Raw genomic sequence first — 17634 nt, 5'->3', positions numbered from 1 at the left:
AGTTAATCTCTAATTTCAAATATTCAGTGACAGATGAGTTTTTAAGTTTGAGGAGCTAATAAAAATCCATTTTACTTTTTAAAATTGTGTATACACACATACACACACATACATACATATATATATATATATATATATATATATAAATAAAGGGAATAAGTTCAAGGCCAGAGTGAAGAGGAGTTTAAATTTGTGATAAGGAGTTTGTATTCACTTTTATAGATAATGAGCTAGTGAAGAATTCTTAAGAAGAGAATAATGTGCACTGTAATTAATAAGTACAATATTTAATGAGACAATAATAATTTAATTTAATAAGATAATTTTGCTTGAAAGATGTATTTGATAGAGGATAGTGTAAGCATAGAGAGACCTACCACAAAAGAAAGAGCTCATTGGTTCAGAGTCCAAATTGAAGTATTTTGTTTCCTTCTTCCTTTCTTGAATTTCTTCTTCCTTGCTCTCTTTCCTTCTGTCTTCTCCCTCTTCCTCTCTCTCTTCCTTTCTCATTTTTTCCTTCCTTCCTTCATCCCTCTCTCTACCCTTCCCTCCCTTCCTTCCTTCTCTTATATGGAATTAGGTTTGCATATCTGTACACATTTGAAATGCGTTTTATTTTATTATCTTCACAATGACTAAAATAGGAAAAATGAGTAAAGAATTGAAAACTGAAAAAAATTTAAAATATGTGTTTTTAAACAATTAATAATCATGAAGATTTTTATTTCTTAGATCAGGGTAGCATCAGTGTAAGTAGAGAGAAGAAAACAGACATGTGAAATATATGGAAGTCTAGAAAAGTTGGCAAGTGACTGGATATATATAGATTGCTTTATTGCTGAATATCCTTTTGAACATGGTCTTTAAGAAAAACAGTTGTGGGAGTAGGAAAGATGGAATATTCTTTGAATAAAAATGCCTACATCTTCCTTGTTTTGAAGTCTGGTAATTGACTTGCTAGCTCTTGATTGATGGACAACTCTAAAAAATTTTAATCATTATCTTGTCTCAATAATGAGATGAAAATAAAGGTTGTTTCTCTTTCTGAAAAAAGAGACAAAATAATAGGCTTATAACTAATATGTTTGTTCATGTTAGTTATTATTCATAGAAGTTCAAGCATATACTCCAGTGGTATACTAAAAAATTCTTATCAATATTTCTTAAGGAAATTAAAAAATCCTTTAAAAGGGTTTTCTGTAATTAGTTTTATTATTTGATTTTGCAAGTTATTTTCAATATTAATATTGCTAGAAAAGCAAAAAACCCTAGGTGCAATAGTTATTAAAAATATCACACAATAATTTGGAGTCAACATCTTTGTTATGTTATTTATGAACATAGACATAAGTTTGCATTGCTGATCAAAATAGCAGCAATAGCAAAATGTTCATAATTCAATATTTAATGCATATATATCAATTTTCATTTGATAAGGAGTTATGCAAGTGCCAGCTATAAAGATGAATGAACATAGAGCTACTCTTGCTTTCAGGAGGTTATTATCTAATGTGGAGATATAGAAAGGAAAAAAAAATAGGCATAAAGTTACACAGAAAATCAGGCATTCAAAATGAAGGTCCAAAGTACTTGCAGAAAATGGAAAGTGTGGAGGTGGAATCACTACCATTTGGAGAATATCAGTGATGACTTCAGTTAAGAAGATACCTAAGGTAGCTCATTCATTCATGCAATTGTTCTATAAGCATTATTAAACAATAACTTTATGTAAGGTACTAGGTATACAATATAAAATGAAAACAATTCCTGTTCTCAAACAGCTTTCATTTTGTTAGAGAAAGGCAAGTTATTAACTAATAAGTACATTCTTAATGCAAGCAAAGTAAATGCAAAGTAATGTCAAGGAATAGAAGGAAAGGGATTAGAAATTGGAGGGGGGCATCTAGATAAGATAACATTTTATCTAAATCTTAGGGAAACACTTCAGCAACATGTGGTAGAAGGGTAGAGTAAATACACTTGAGTCATGAAGGAATATATTTGCAAAGGAATTAATTTAAAATGCACAATGCCTTGTGCTGAGAAAATCAAGTTGGTCAACTTCACTGAAACACAAAGTAAATGGAAAAGAGTAAGATATAATAAATTGAGAAATGTAGGCTTTTTAAATGCCCCAAAAGAAAAATTTTGTGTTATTACAGCTGAAGGGAGACATTGGAATTTCTTAAGCAGAAGAATGATATTGTCAAAATTCTAAGGTGCTTCTTTTGATCCTGGAAATTTGACCTGATCCCCTGCTTTGCAACTGCAACTTGCAAAGTTCTGCTCCTTTCTGTGTTGAAACTATGTCCAAGATTGCTCCTATTATGCAGCATCATAGTGTCTTCTCTGTCCTGGAATAGTGATCCAGAATGGTTATGACAATAGAGTGCTGGGTCTATACCCAGTGCCAGCAAGGGGTACCCTTTCTTTTCTTAGTGTCTGACCCCTTTTACCAGCTCTGGATCAAGAAATCCTCAGTTGCTGCAGTGGCTGCACTGCTGGATCTAAGGCCCACAATTGAATCTGCTACCTTGTGTTCTCTGGGCCACCCTCTATCCTCATGTCACAAATATCTTTTGCCAATCTCCTAAATCATCTTAGGTTGGAAAATGTTTTCCACCCTATCTTTTCATTGTCTTTGCTGCTTCAGACATTTATTTGAAACATTATCTTGATGATTACAGGGAATATTGGAAAAATTTTGGCTGGATAGATTCTTCAAGTCTTCCCTCTTGATTATGCTACAGTATATAAATTTTAATGTTATTTATCAGAAACAATATTAAATGAAGTGATAAATATTAGTATTAGGGGACTGATGATGAAATGTACTTGTCTCCTCTTCATAGAATGGTGGTAGACCATGAGTGCAGAGTATTATGGCAAACACTGTCAGATGCTGTTGACATTTTTGTTATATGTGCCTACTTTTTTCTTTGTTTTAAAGGAGCCTTCTATGAGGAAAAGATTATGATATACAAGTATGTGACTCCTGAAAATAAATAATCGTTAAAAAACAGTGTAGGTACTATGTCATAATTAAATTAAACTTTTTCTCATTTATATAATTATTGACTTTCATAATGTAGGTTACAACTCATATATTCTTAGGCTTCCTGTGCACCTCTTGTATATATCCAAGTTCAATAAACTCATCACATAAAGTTCAAACAAAGTTCTGGGAACCTTCTTTGTTTTCTCTAGGCATCTCCAAAACATGATGATTGATCATGAAAGTTTCTATAAAGTATCGTTCATGTGAAATAATATAATATAAAGAGATCACTGTTTTATTAGGATCCTTTACAATGAAAAACAATACCTGTTCAGTTTTACCAATTTCTATCAGTTTGGATTTTGGGGGACTCTTCTTTATGAAATTAAATTATGTAATACTTAACAGATTTCAAAGGCACTTTGAGGCTTTTTTTTTTTCCCAGTGTAAAATGCTGTCACATCCAAAGAAAGACACTATCAAATTTGATTAATCAAATAAGGTTTAGGAAGTCATCCCAATTTAAGTACATATTATCTGCCTAGACTCTGCTAAGGAATGTGATTCTTAAATTTCTGACCTGAGTTATAAACTGGATAAGTAATTTTACCGATTTCTACTATGCATTTTATAGATCAAATAAAATAAGAGTACATAAATTTGGTTTTATTGTAGATTTCATTATTGCTGTAAAAGTTTATGACTGAGTTCAGTAATAAACTCTAAACTGCTGAAAATACAAAAAGAAATCATTTTTTGAGATCTTTATTTATTTATTTATTTATTTATTTAATTTATTAATTTTATAATTATATTTTTGATAGTATATATGCATAAGTAATTTTTTATAACATTATCCCTTGTATTCATATTTTCCAAATTTTCCCCTCCCTACTTCTACTCCCACCCCTAGATGACAGGCAATCCCATACATTTTACACATGTTGCAGTATAACCTAGATATAATATATGTGTGTAAATCCAATTTTCTTGTTGCACATTAAATATTGGATTCCAAAGGTATAAGTAACCTGGGTAGATAGACAGTAGTGCTAATATTTTACATTCAATTCTCAGTGTTCCTTCTCTGGGTGTAGTTGTTTCTGTCCATCATTGATCAGCTGGAATTGCATTGGATCTTATTTATGTTAAAGATATATCAGAATACATCTTCATACAGTATTGTTGTTGACGTGTATAGTGATCTTCTGGTTCTGATCAGTTCACTCAGCATCAGTTCATGCAAGTCTCTCCAAGCCTTTCTGAATTCATCCTGCTGGTCATTTCTTACAGAGCAATAATATTCCATAACCTTCATATACCATAATTTACCCAACCATTCTCCAATTCATGAACATCATTCATCTTCCAGTTTCTAGCCACTATGAAAAGAGCTGCTACAAACATTTTGGCACGCACAGATCCCTTTCCCCTCTTTAGTATTTCTTTGGGATATAAGCCCAGTAGTAGCACTGTTGGATCAAAGGGTATACACAGTTTGATAACTTTTTGGGCATAGTTCCAAATAGTCTCCAGAATGGCCTGATTCTTTCACAACTCCACCAACAATGTATTAGTGTCCCTGTTTTCCCACATCCCCTCCAACATACATCATTATTTATTCCTGTCATCTTAGACAATCTGACAGGTATGTGGTAATATCTCAGAGTTGCCTTAATTTGCATTTCTCTGATCAGTAGTAATTTGGAACATTCTTTCATATGAGTGGATATGGATTCAATTTCATTATCTGAGAATTTTCTGTTCATGTCCTTTGAACATTTATCAACTGGAGAATGGTTTGATTTCTTATAAATTAGGGTCAGTTCTCTATATATTTTGGAAATGAGACCTTTATCAGAACCTTTAACTTTAAATATTTTCCCAATTTGTTACTTCCCTTCTAATCTTGTTTGAATTAGTATTGTTTATACAGAAACTTTTTAGTTTGATATAATCAAAATCTTCTATTTTGTGATCAGTAATGATCTCTAGTTCTCCTCTCGTCATAAATTCCTTCCTCCTCCACAGGTCTGAGAGGTAGACTATCCTCTGTTCCTCTAATCTATTTATGATCTCATTCTTTATGCCTAAATCATGGACCCATTTTGATCTTATCTTGGTATATGGTGTTAAATGTGCATCCATATATAATTTCTGCCACACTAATTTCCAGTTTTCCCAAGAGTTTTTTTCAAATAATGCATTTTTATCCCTAATGTTGGTATCTTTGGGTTTATCAAATACTAGATTGCTATAATTGTACCCTTTTTTGTCCTTTGTACCTAATCTGTTCCACTGATCGACCGGTCTATTTCTTAGCCATTACCAAATGGTTTTGGTGACTGCTGCTATATAATATAGCTTTAGATCAAGTATACCTAGACCACCTTCATCTGACTTTTTTTCATTAATTCCCTTGAAATTCTCGATCTTTTATTCTTCCATATGAACTTTGTTATGATTTTTTCTAGGTCACTAAACTAGTTTCTTTGAAGTCTGATTGGCATAGCACTAAATAAATAGATTAGTTTAGGGAGTATTGTCAACTTAATTATATCCGCTTGGCCTATCCAAGAGCACTCAATGTCTTTCCAATTTTCCAATTATTTAAATCTGACTTTATATTTGTGGCAAGTGTTTTGTAATTTTGTTGATATGATACCTGCCTTTTCTTTGGTAGATGGCCTCCCAAATATTTTATACTCTTGACATTTCTTTGGAATGGAATTTCTCTTTGTTTCTCTTGCTATTAAATTTTTTTGGTGATTTATAAAAATGGTGAGGATTTATGTGGATTTATTTTGTACCCAGCAACTTTGCTAAAGTTGTAAATTATTTCTAATAACTTTTTATTAGACTCTCTGGGGTTTTCTAAGTATACTATCATACCATCTGCAAAGAGTGACAGTTCGATTTCCTCATTAGCTACTCTTATTCCTTTAATCTCTTTCTCGGGTCTTATTGCCGAGGCTAGCATTTCCAATACAATGTTGAATAGTAATAGTGATAGTGGACAAACTTGTTTCACTCCTGATATAACTGGGAAAGGTTCCAGATTATTTCCATTACATATTATGCTTACTGATGGTTTTAAATATATGCTCCTGGCTATTTTAAGGAATAGTCCATTTATTCCTATACTCTCAAGTGTTTTTGGTAGGAATGAATGTGGATTTTATCAAATGATTTTTCTGCATCTATTGAGATGATCATATGGTTTTTATTAATTTGATTATTAATATGGTCAATTATACTAATAGTTTTCCTAATATTAAACCAGCTCTGCATTCCTGGTATAAATCCTACTTGATAATAGTATATTTTCCTGGGGATTGTTACTGAAGTATTTTTGCTAATATCTTATTTAAGATTTTAGCATCAATATTCATTAAGGAAATTGGTCTGTAGTTTTCTTTCTCATTTTTCAATCTACCTGGTTTAGGTTATCAGTACCATGTCTGTGTCATAATAGGAGTTTGGTAGGACTCCTTCATCCCCTATTTTTTTCAAATAGTTTATATATCACTGGGGCTAGTAGTTCTTTAAATGTTTGGTAGAATTCACATGTAAATCCATCTGGTCCTGGGGATTTTTTCCTGGGGAGTTGATTAATAGCTTGTTCTATTTCTTTTTCTGAAATGGGACTATATAAGCACTTTATGTCCTTCTCTGTTAATCTAGGAAATCTATATTTTTGGAGGAAGTCATCCATTTAATTTATCAAATTTATTGGCATAAAGTTGGGCAAAGTAAATCCTTATTATTTATCTAATTTCCTCTTCATTGGTAGAAAAATCCCCCTTTTCATTTGTAAGACTAACAATTTGATTTTTCTCTTTCCTTTTTCTGATCAGATTTAACAAAAGTTTATCTATTTTATTGACTTTTTCATAAAACCAACTCTTGGTTTTATTTATTAATTCAATAGTTTTTTTTTGGTTTTTTTTGTTTTTTTTTTTTTACTTTCAATAATATTGATTTCTCCTTTTAATTTTAGTATTTCAAGTTTAGTTTTTGGTTGGGGTTTTTTAATTTGGTCTTTTTCTAGCTTTTTAAGTTACAGGCCCAATTAATTAATCTTCTCTTTCTCTATTTTGTTCAAATAAACCTCTAAAGATATAAAATTTCCCCTTATTACCGCTTTAGCTGTATCCCACAAATTTTGGTATGATGTCTCATCGTTGTCATTATCTTGGGTGAAATTATTCATTGTTTCTATAATTTGCTGTTTCACCCAGTCATTCTTTAAGAAGATATTGCTCAGTTTCCAATTACTTTTTGGTCTATTTACCCATAACTTCTTATTGAATATAGTTTTTATTGCATTGTGATCTGAGAAGAGGGCATTTACTATTTCTACCTTCCTGCATTTAATTTTGAGATCTTTATGTCCTAATATATGGTCAATTTTTGTATAGGTTCCATGAACTTCTGAGAAGAAATTATACTCCTTTCTATCTATCATACCTAGATTTTCTAATGTTCTATTTACCTTTTGAATTTCTTTCTCATTTGTTTTTTGGTTTGATTTGTCTAATTCTGAAAGTGCAAGGTTGAGTTGTCCCACTATTATAGTTTTGCTGTCTATTTCTTCTTGCAACTCTCTTAACTTTTCCTTTAGGAAGTTAGATGCTATATCACTTGTAGTATCTATGTTTAGTATTGATATGGCTTCATTGTCTATGCTACCTTTTAGCAGGATATAGTTTCCTTCATTATCTCTTATAATTAGATCAATTTCTGCTTTTGCTTGATCTGAATTAAGTATGTCAACCCCTGCTTTTTTTGGCTTTACCTGAAGCAAAATAAATTCTGCTCCAATCTTTTACCTTTACTCTTTATGTATCTCCCTGCTTTAAGTGTGTTTCCTGTAAACAACATAATGTAGGGTTCTGACTTTTGATCCAGTCTACTATCTGCCTCCATTTAATGGAAGAGTTCATCCCATTCACATTTACAGTTATAATTACTAATTCTGTATTTCTTGCCATCATATTATCCCCAGATTATGTTTTTTTTCCCTTGACCACCCTGAACCTTTTCCCCAATATTTAATTTATAGACCCCACTTGTGATGCCCAGCCATCCTTTTTAGTATCACTCCACCCTCCTTTTAAGTACCTTCCCCTTTCTTGTACCCTTGCCTTATTCCCCTTTTCCTTTTCCCTTTGCCTCTCCCCCCTTTTAATGACATGAGAGAGGATTCTCTGAAAAACAAATATGTCAATTATTTGCTCTTTGAGCCTACTCTGATGAGAGTAAGGTTCACACAATGTTTCTCCCTCTCTCTAAATTCCCTCAGATGTGGTAGATTTTCTATGCCTCTTCCTGGGATATAGTATCCCTCTTTTTATCTCTCCTTCACCTTTTTCTGATACTATGCCCTTCCCTCTACTACTTTCCTTTTTTAAATATTATATCAGTAAAATCCAATTATCCATGTGGACTTTCTGTATATCCACAATAGAGATAAATTTCTCAAGAGTTCTTTTTACCTTTTTCTGCTTCTCTTCAGTCTTGTGCATGTAGATCAATTTTTTTTTGTGTAAGTTTGGTTTTTTTCTTCGAAACAAATGAAATTCCTCTGTTTCATTAAATGACCATCTTCTTCCATGGAATAAAATGCTAAACTTTGGTGGGTAGTTTATTCTTGGTTGTAGTCTTTGATATTTGCCTTTCAGAATATCAGGTTCCAGGCCCTTCAATCTTTTTAATGTGGAGGCAGCCAGATCTTGAGTGATCCATATTGTGGCCCATTGATATTTTAATTGTTTTTTTTTTTTTTTTAATAGCTGTTTGCAATATTTTTCCCTTTGTTAGGTAGTTCTGCAGCTTAACCACAATGTTCCGTGGAGTTCTTTTTTTATGGTCTTTTTCAGAAAGTGTTTGATGAATTCTTTCAATGCCTATTTTCCCTTCTGTTTCTGTTATCTCTGGACAGTTCTCTTTGATGTTTTCCTATAAAATAGAATCTAGGCTCTTTTTTTGATCAAAGTTTTCAGGAAGTCCAATGATCCTCAGATTATCTCTCCTAGATTTATTTTCCAGGTCTATAGATTTTCCCAGTAAGTATTTGACGTTATTCTCCAGCTTTTCATTTTTTTTTTTTTTTGTTTTGTTTTGTTTTTTTTTTTTTTGTTTGTTTTCTTTGACTGATTCTTGGGTTGTCAATGAATCATTCATTTTTATTTGTTCCGTCCTGATTTTTAATGAGTTATTTTCTTAATTCACACTTTTTAGTTCTTTTTGTATATGCCCAATTGAATTTTAAATTAATCATTTTGCTCTGTTGATTTTTTCCATCTCAATAATTTTTTTAGTGAGTTATTTTCTTTTTCAATTCAGAAAGTCTACATTCTTGAGACTTTTTATCTTTTCCAATTCAGAAATCCTACTTTCTTGAGAATTTTTTATCTTTTCCAGTTCAGAAATCCTACTTTGCTGTTATTTTTTAACCTTTTCTAATTCACAAATTTTATTTCCCTGCATCTCCTGTGAATTATTTATTTTTTCCAACTCAAATTTCAGGACATTGATATTCTCTATCGTAGATTCTCTTTCCTTTCCCCATTTTTCTTCAAACTCTCTTAACTTTTTAATAGTCTCTTCTAGGAGAGAGTTATGTGATGGTAGGGAGGTATCATTCCCCTATAGAGTGTTTTCTGCAGACTCTCTGTTGTTAGCTTCCTCAGGGTTGGATACCCGCTCTTTTTTTGTGTAGAAACTGTCAATTGTTCTCTTCAGCTTCTTACTCATTGTTAAAAATCTGTTGGGGTTTGCCCTTGGGGTAAGAAGTTTATTTATTTACCAGCTTCCTCCCAAACTGGTACAGGGCGGGGGGGGGGGGAGAGCCAGTAGAATGCAACAACCCTGTGCCTGAGCTAAGAGAGAGCTCTGGGAGAGAGTTCCCCTCCCCCGTCTCTGGAAATGCCTCAGATGTGTTTAGCATGGCTGCACTGTGAGGAGTGCCCAGTGAAGGACCCAACTGTGTGGCCTAGTGACTGCCCTGAGGTTTAAGACTGAACAGTGAAAGCATCAGAAACCCCAGCCAATGCCTCCCTTGGGGCCGTGGATGTCAGCAGCTGATGGGAAAAGCCCCTGAACTCAAACCAGAAGTATTTTCAGGGAAACTGAGGTCCCTACTACAAAGGTTCTGCTTTTCTGGGAGTTAAGCTTTCCTGGGAGGTCAGCTGCTTCTAGAATTCCATTGCCTTAGGCTATGCCCCAAACTATGTGGATTAGAAGCTGCCTAGTGCTGTATCCCTGCTGTTCAGGCTCTCAATTACCCAAGGAGTAGCCCCGGGCAGCAGATAGAGTCTTCACAGTCTGAGCAGCACTGAGGAGATCTATTAGGTCACTTCTGGATTGGGGTGGATTTAGGATCTGGCTTTATATATTAAAGTATCTTGATTTCTCTTCTGAGCTGTTGTTTTATAAGCAGAGAAGAGATAATAGCCTGTGTCAGATTCTTCTATCTCAGAGGCTTCTCTGATCCCAGAGTTCTGCTCACCCCAATAGGCACAGTATGTTAGCACCCAGTCCAACCCTGTCTATGCTGGCCTCTTTTTTTTTTTTTTTCCTCCACTTGGAATGGATCTTTTCCGTTGAAATTCCAGATTCTCTTCAGCTGGTGCTTCTAATCCTTGTGGTTTTTATCAGTCCAGCATTATTTTTCAGGCTGACTTAACTAATTGGTAATGAGGGAAGTAGAGAGCTTACAAATTCATCTGTATCTTGTCCATCATCTTGGCTCTGCCCCCTCAAAAGAAATCATATACAAGCAACCATGGGCTCTATTTCCAACAAAACTCTCATTCTGTTGTTGGTTCCCAATTATTACTGAAGTAATGCATCCTAATGGTGCTGGTTGTTTGCCCAGATAAACAAAATGAAGAATGTTCAGGAATCATAGATTAAACCTTTCTTGCTGAGAAAAACAAAACAAAACAAAACAAACAAACAAAAAAAAAGCAAAATAATACATATTGTCAATGGGTTAATATATAGGATGACTGTATCAATAAGCAATGATATAAACTATTGCTTTTTTAAATGGTTGTCTCGAGGTAGACATATAATTTAAAGTGTTTCTAAAACATCTTACATTTTCAAGACATTCTATTGTATTCAGAAAATAGTAATCAATTATTTACTATGTTCAGGGTACATGTGCTAGATTTTGGGAATAGTAAGACAAACATTTCAAAAGTTTTTGCCCTCATGGAGCTTATACTAAATTATAGGAAATGACATGCTTAACAACAAGGAAACAAAATGTATGCAAATATTAGGTAAAATGGAACTAGTATAGAGAATCAGGATTTTTTTTTTATTATTTTTTAAGATCTTTTAAGAAATCAAGCCATTCTCCAACTGATAAATGGTCAAAGGATATGAACAGACAGTTTTCAGATGAAGAAATTGAAACTATTTCTAGCCATATGAAAATGTGCTCTAAGTCATTATTAATTAGAGAAATGCAAATTAAGATAACTCTGAGATACCACTACATACCTGTCAGATTGCCTAGAATAACAAGGAAAAATAATGCAGACACTTCTAGCCAAGATGGAGGCGTGGAGGCACACAGCTGCTTGAGCTCCCCGTTTTCTCTCAGGACTTACTTCATGACAAGCCTCAGAGTTAATGTTTGACTGGAAAAGAAGCACACAAATAATCACCAACAGGAAACATCATTGAAATTCGGCAGAGAAGGTCTGTATTTGCTCGGGGGAGGGTTGCACAGACTGGGCACAGACTGAGGGCAGGCAGCCAGAGCAAGGCAGGCAGCTCACACTGCTAAAGCCAGAGGAGGGAGGAGTACCATCCCTTCTGTTTCTGCAAAAAGACTTTAACCCAGTGTGGACGTTGTATCTTGGCAGAAAGCCAGAAGCAGTGGAGAGGGACCCTAAAATCAAAACGGCAAGAAATATATTGGCCAAGTTAAAGAAACATCAGACGAAGGAAAAAATACTGGAAGCTGCTAGAAAAAAGCAATTCAGATATGGAGGAGCCACAATAAGGATAACCCAGGATCTAGCAGCATCCACATTAAAAGAATGAAGTGCCTGGAACATGATATTTTGAAAGGCTAAGGAACTTAGTATGCAGCCAAGAATAACTTACCCAGCAAAAATGAGCATCGTTTTCCAGGGAAGAAGATGGAAATTTAGCAAAATAAATGAATTCCATCTATTCTTAATGAAAAAACCAGACCTACACAAAATGTTTGATCTTCAAATACAGAACTTAAGAGATTTCTAAAAAGGTAAAAAGGAATCTTGAGATTCTGCCATAAAGATATGTAAAGAACACATGTATAATTTGTCCTAGAAACTACAGGTGGAAAGGAAATTATATCATAAAAAAAGGGTAAAGTGGTGGTACGACATCTCATGAAGAGGCAAAGGTAACCTATTATATCAGAGAGAAAGAAAGGAGGGAGATGAATATAGTGTGTATCAATAGACATATTGAATTTATGGTGAAACTTCTTCTACTTCCTTGAAAAGTGAGAGGGGAGGAGTAAGCTAAGGGTCAGGGAATACAGAAATTGTGAGAAAAAGTGGAAAAATAAGGGGAGGAAATTTAAGGTGGGGGAGGGATACTAAAAAGGGAGGGCTGTGAAAAACAAGAGGTGTTTACAAGTTTAATACTGGGTAGGGGGGTAAGAGGAAAGGAAAGGAGAAAAAAATAAGCAGGGGTTAACAGGTTGGCAAGCAATATAGAATTAGTCATTCTAACCATAAATGTGAATGGGGTAAACTCCCTCATAAAGAGGAAGCAGTTAGCAGACTGGATTAAAAGTCAGAATCCTACTCTATGTTGTTTACAGGAAACACACCTGAAAGAGGGTGATACATTCAAACTAAAAGTAAAAGGGTGGAGCAGGATCTACTATGCTTCAAGTTAAGCCAGAAAGACAGGGGTTGCCATCCTCATCTCAGATCAAGCAAAAACAAAAATTGATCTAATTAAAAGAGATAAGGAAGGGCATTATATCCTGTTAAAGGGTAGGATCAATAATGAAGCAGTATCAATATTAAACATATACGAACCAAGTTGTGCAGCATCTAAATTCTTGAAAGAGAAATGAAGAGAGCTGCAAGAAGAAATAGACAGCAAAACTATAATAGTGGGATATCTCAACCTTGCACTCTCAGAATTAGAAAAATCAAACTAAATAATAAATAAGAAGTCAAAGAGGTAAATAGAATACTAAAAAAGTTTGATATGATAGATCTTTGGTGAAAGCTAAATGGAAACAGAAAGGAGTATACTTTCTTCTCAGCAGTTCATGGAACCTATACAAAAAATAATCATATACTAGAGCATAAAAACCTCAAAATCAAATGCAGTAAGGCAGAAATAGTGATTGCATCCTTTTCAGACCACAATGCAATTAAAATTACATTTAATATAAAGCCAGCGGAAAATAGACCATAAAAAAACAACTGGAAACTAAATAATCTTATACTAAAGAATGATTGGGTAAAACATCAAATCATAAACATAATTAACAACTTCACCCAAGAAAATGACAATGAGACATCAGACCAAAATGTGTGGGATACAGCCAAAGCAGTAATAAGGGGAAGTTTTATATCTCTAGAGGCCTACTTGCATAAAATGGAGAGAGGGCCAATGAATTCGGTATACAACTAAAATTGCTAGAAAAGTATCAAATTTAAAACCCCCAGAAAAAAACGAAACTTGAAATTCTAAAAATAAAAGGTGAGATTAATAAAATTGAAAGTAAATATGTATATATATATATATATATATATATATATATACATATATATATATATATATATATATATATATATATATATATAGAATTAATTAATAAAACTAAGAGTTGGTTCTATGAAAAAACCAACAAAATAGACAAACCCTTAGTAAACCTGATTAAAAAAAGGAAAGAGAAAAAGCAAATTGTTAGTCTTGAAAATGAAAAGGGAGAACTCACCACTAATGAAGAGGAAATTAGAACAATAGTTAGGAGCTACTTTGCTCAATTTTATGCGAAAAAATTCGATTACTTAAATGAAATGGAAGAATACCTTCAAAAATATAGCTTGCCCAGATTAACAGAGGAAGAAGTAAGCAGTCTAAATAATCCCATCTCACAAAAAGATATAAAACAAGCTATTAACCAACTCCCTAAGAAAAAAATCCCCAGGACCAAATGGATTTACATGTGAATTCTACCAAACATTTAAAGAACAAGAAACTCCAAAGATATATAAACTATTTGAAAAAATAGGGATTGAAAGAGTCCTACCAAATTCCTTTTATGACACAGACATGGCACTGATACTTAAACCAGGTAGATTGAAAACTGAGTAAGAAAACTATAGACCAATCTTCTTAATTAATATTGATGCTAAAATCTTAAATAAGATATTAGCAAAAAGACTTCAGAAAATCATCCCCAGGATAATACAATATGATACAAGTAGGATTTATACAAGGAATGTAGGGCTGGTTTAATATTAGGAAAACTATTATTATAATTGGTCATATTGATAATCAAATTAATAAAAACTATATGACCATCTCAATAAATGCAGAAAAAGCATTTGATAAAATCCAACATCCATTCCTACTAAAAATGCTTGAGAGTATAGGAATAAATGCACTATTTCTTAAAATAATAACAAGCATTTATTTAAAACCATCAGTAAACATCATATGTAATGGCCATAAATTGGAACCTTTCCCTGTAAGATCAGCAATGAAACAAGGTTGCCCACTCTCATCATTACTATTCAATATAGTACTAGAAACGCTAGCCTCAGCAATAAGAGGCGAGAAAGAGATTCAAGGAATTAGAGTAGGAAATGAGGAAATCGAACTATCACTCTTTGCAGATGACATGATGGTATACTTAGAGAACCCCAAAGACTCTGCTAAAAAGGTATTAGAAATAATTCAGAACTTTAGCAGAGTTGCAGGATACAAAATAAATCCACATAAATCCTCAGCATTTTTATATATCACCAACAAAATGCAACAGCAAGAGATACAAAGAGAAATTCCATTTAAAATAACTGTCGATTGTATAAAATATTTGGGAATATATCTACCAAAGGAAAGTAAGGAATTATATGAGCAAAATTACAAAACATTTGCCACAAATATAAAGTCAGATTTAAATAATTGGAAAGACATTGAGTGCTCTTGGATAGGCCAAGCGAATATAATTAAGTTGACAATACTCCCTAAACTAATCTATTTATTTAGTGCTATGCCAATCAGACTACCAAGAAATTATTTTAATGACCTAGAGAAAATAACAACAGAAATCATATGGAACAACAAAAGGTTGAGAATTTCAAGGAAAGTAATGAAAAAAAAAATTAAATGGAGGTAGTCTAGATGTACCTGATTCTAGAACTGTATTATAAAGCAACAGTCACCAAAACCATTTTCTATTTGCTAAGAAATAGACTAATTGATCAGTGGAATAGGTTAGGTTCACAGGGCAAGATAGTGAATAAAATAGCAATCTATTGTTTGAGAAACCTAAAGATCTCAACTTTTGGGATAAGAATTCATTATTTGACAAAAACTGCTGGGAAAACTGGAAATGAGTATGGCAGAAACTAGGCATGGACCCACATTTAACACCACATACTAAGATAAGATCAAAATGGGTCCAAGATTTAGGCATAAAGAATGAAATCATAAATAAATTAGAGAAACATAGGATAGTTTACCTCTCAGACTTGTGGAGGAGGAAGGAATTTGTGTCCAAGGGAGAACTAGAGACCTTTATTGATCACAAAATAGAAAATTTTGATTACACCAAATTAAAAAGTTTCTGCACAAACAAAACTAGTGCAAACAAGAATAGAAGGGAAGTAACAAATTGGGAAAACATTTTTACAGGTAAAGGTTCTGATAAAGGCCTCATCTCCAAAATATACAGAAAATTGACTTTAATTTATAAGAAATCAAGCCATTCTCCAATCGATAAATGGTCAAAGGCTATGAACAGACAATTTTCAGATGATGAAATTAAAACTATTTCTACTCATATGAAAGAGTGTTCCAAATCACTATTGATCAGAGAAATGCAAATTAAGACAACTCTGAGATATCATTACACACTTGTCAGATTGGCTAAGATGACAGGAACAAATAACGATGAATGTTGGAAGGGCTGTGGGAAAACTGGGACACTGATGCATTGTTGGTGGAGTTGTGAAAGAATTCAACCATTCTGGAGAGCAATCTGGAATTATGCCCAAAAAGTTATCAAAATGTGCATCCCTTTGACCCAGCATTGTTACTACTGGGTTTATATCCCAAAGAAGTACTAAAGAGGGGAAAAGGGCCTGTATGTGCCAAAATGTTTGTGGTAGCCCTTTTTATAGTGGCTAGAAACTGGAAAATGAATGGATGTCCATCAATTGGAGAATGGTTGGGTAAATTATGGTATATGAATGTTATGGAATATTATTGTTCTGTAAGAAATGACCAACAGGATGAATATAGAGAGACTTGGAGAGACTTACATCAACTGATGCTGAGTGAAACGAGCAGAACTAGGAGGTCGTTATACACTTCAACAATGATACTGTATGAGGATGTATTGTGATGGAAGTGGATATCTTCAACATAGAGAAGAGCTAATCCAATTCCAATTGATTAATAATGGACAGAATCAGCTACATCCAGAAAAGGAACACTGGGAAATGGGTGTAAACTGTGAGCTTTTTTTGTTGTTTATTTGTTTAGTTTTTCTTCCCAGATTTTTTTTCCTTCCTTATACAATTCTTCCTTTGCAACAACAACAACAAAATTTGGTTCTGCACATATATATTGTACCTAGGATATACTATAAGATATTTAATATGTATGGGAATGCCTGCCATCTAAGGGAGGGGGTGAAGGGAAGGAGGGGAAAAATTCGGAACAGAAGGGAGTACAAGGGATAATGTAAAAAAAAATTACCTATGCATATGTACTGTCAAAATATTATTATTACAAAAATTAATTTAAAAAAAGGAAAAAAAAAGAAAGATAATGCACAATGTTGGAGAGCATGTGGGAAAACAGGGACACTGATACATTGTTGATGGAATTGTGAATACATCTAGCCATTCTGGAGAGCAATTTGGTACTATGTTCAAAAAGTTATCCAACTGTGCATATCCTTTGACCCAGCAGTGATACTCCTGGGCTTATATCCCAAAGAGATCTTAAAGAAGGGAAACGGATCTGTATGTGCAAGAATGTCTGTGGCAGCCCTATTTGTAGTGTCCAGAAACTGTAAACTAAGTGGATGCCATCAATTGGAGAATGGCTTAATAAATCGTGGTATATGAATATTATGGAATATTATTGTTATGTAAGAAATGACGAACAGGATGATTTCAGAAAGGCCTGGAGAGACATACATGAACTGATGCTGAATGAAATGGGCAGGACCAGGAGATCATTGTATACTTCAACAACAATACTATATGATGATCAATTCTGATGGATGTGACCATTTTCAACAATGAGATGAACCAAATTAGTTCCAACTGAGCAGTAATGAACTGAATCAGCTACATCCAGTGAAAAAACCCTGGGAGATATGTATGAAGCCCTACATAGAATTCCCAATCCCTCTAATA

The sequence above is a fragment of the Sminthopsis crassicaudata genome, chromosome 6 (genome assembly GCF_048593235.1).
Source record: "Sminthopsis crassicaudata isolate SCR6 chromosome 6, ASM4859323v1, whole genome shotgun sequence".
In the NCBI taxonomy this organism is placed as follows: Eukaryota; Metazoa; Chordata; class Mammalia; order Dasyuromorphia; family Dasyuridae; genus Sminthopsis; species Sminthopsis crassicaudata.
This window is presented reverse-complemented; position numbering follows the sequence as displayed.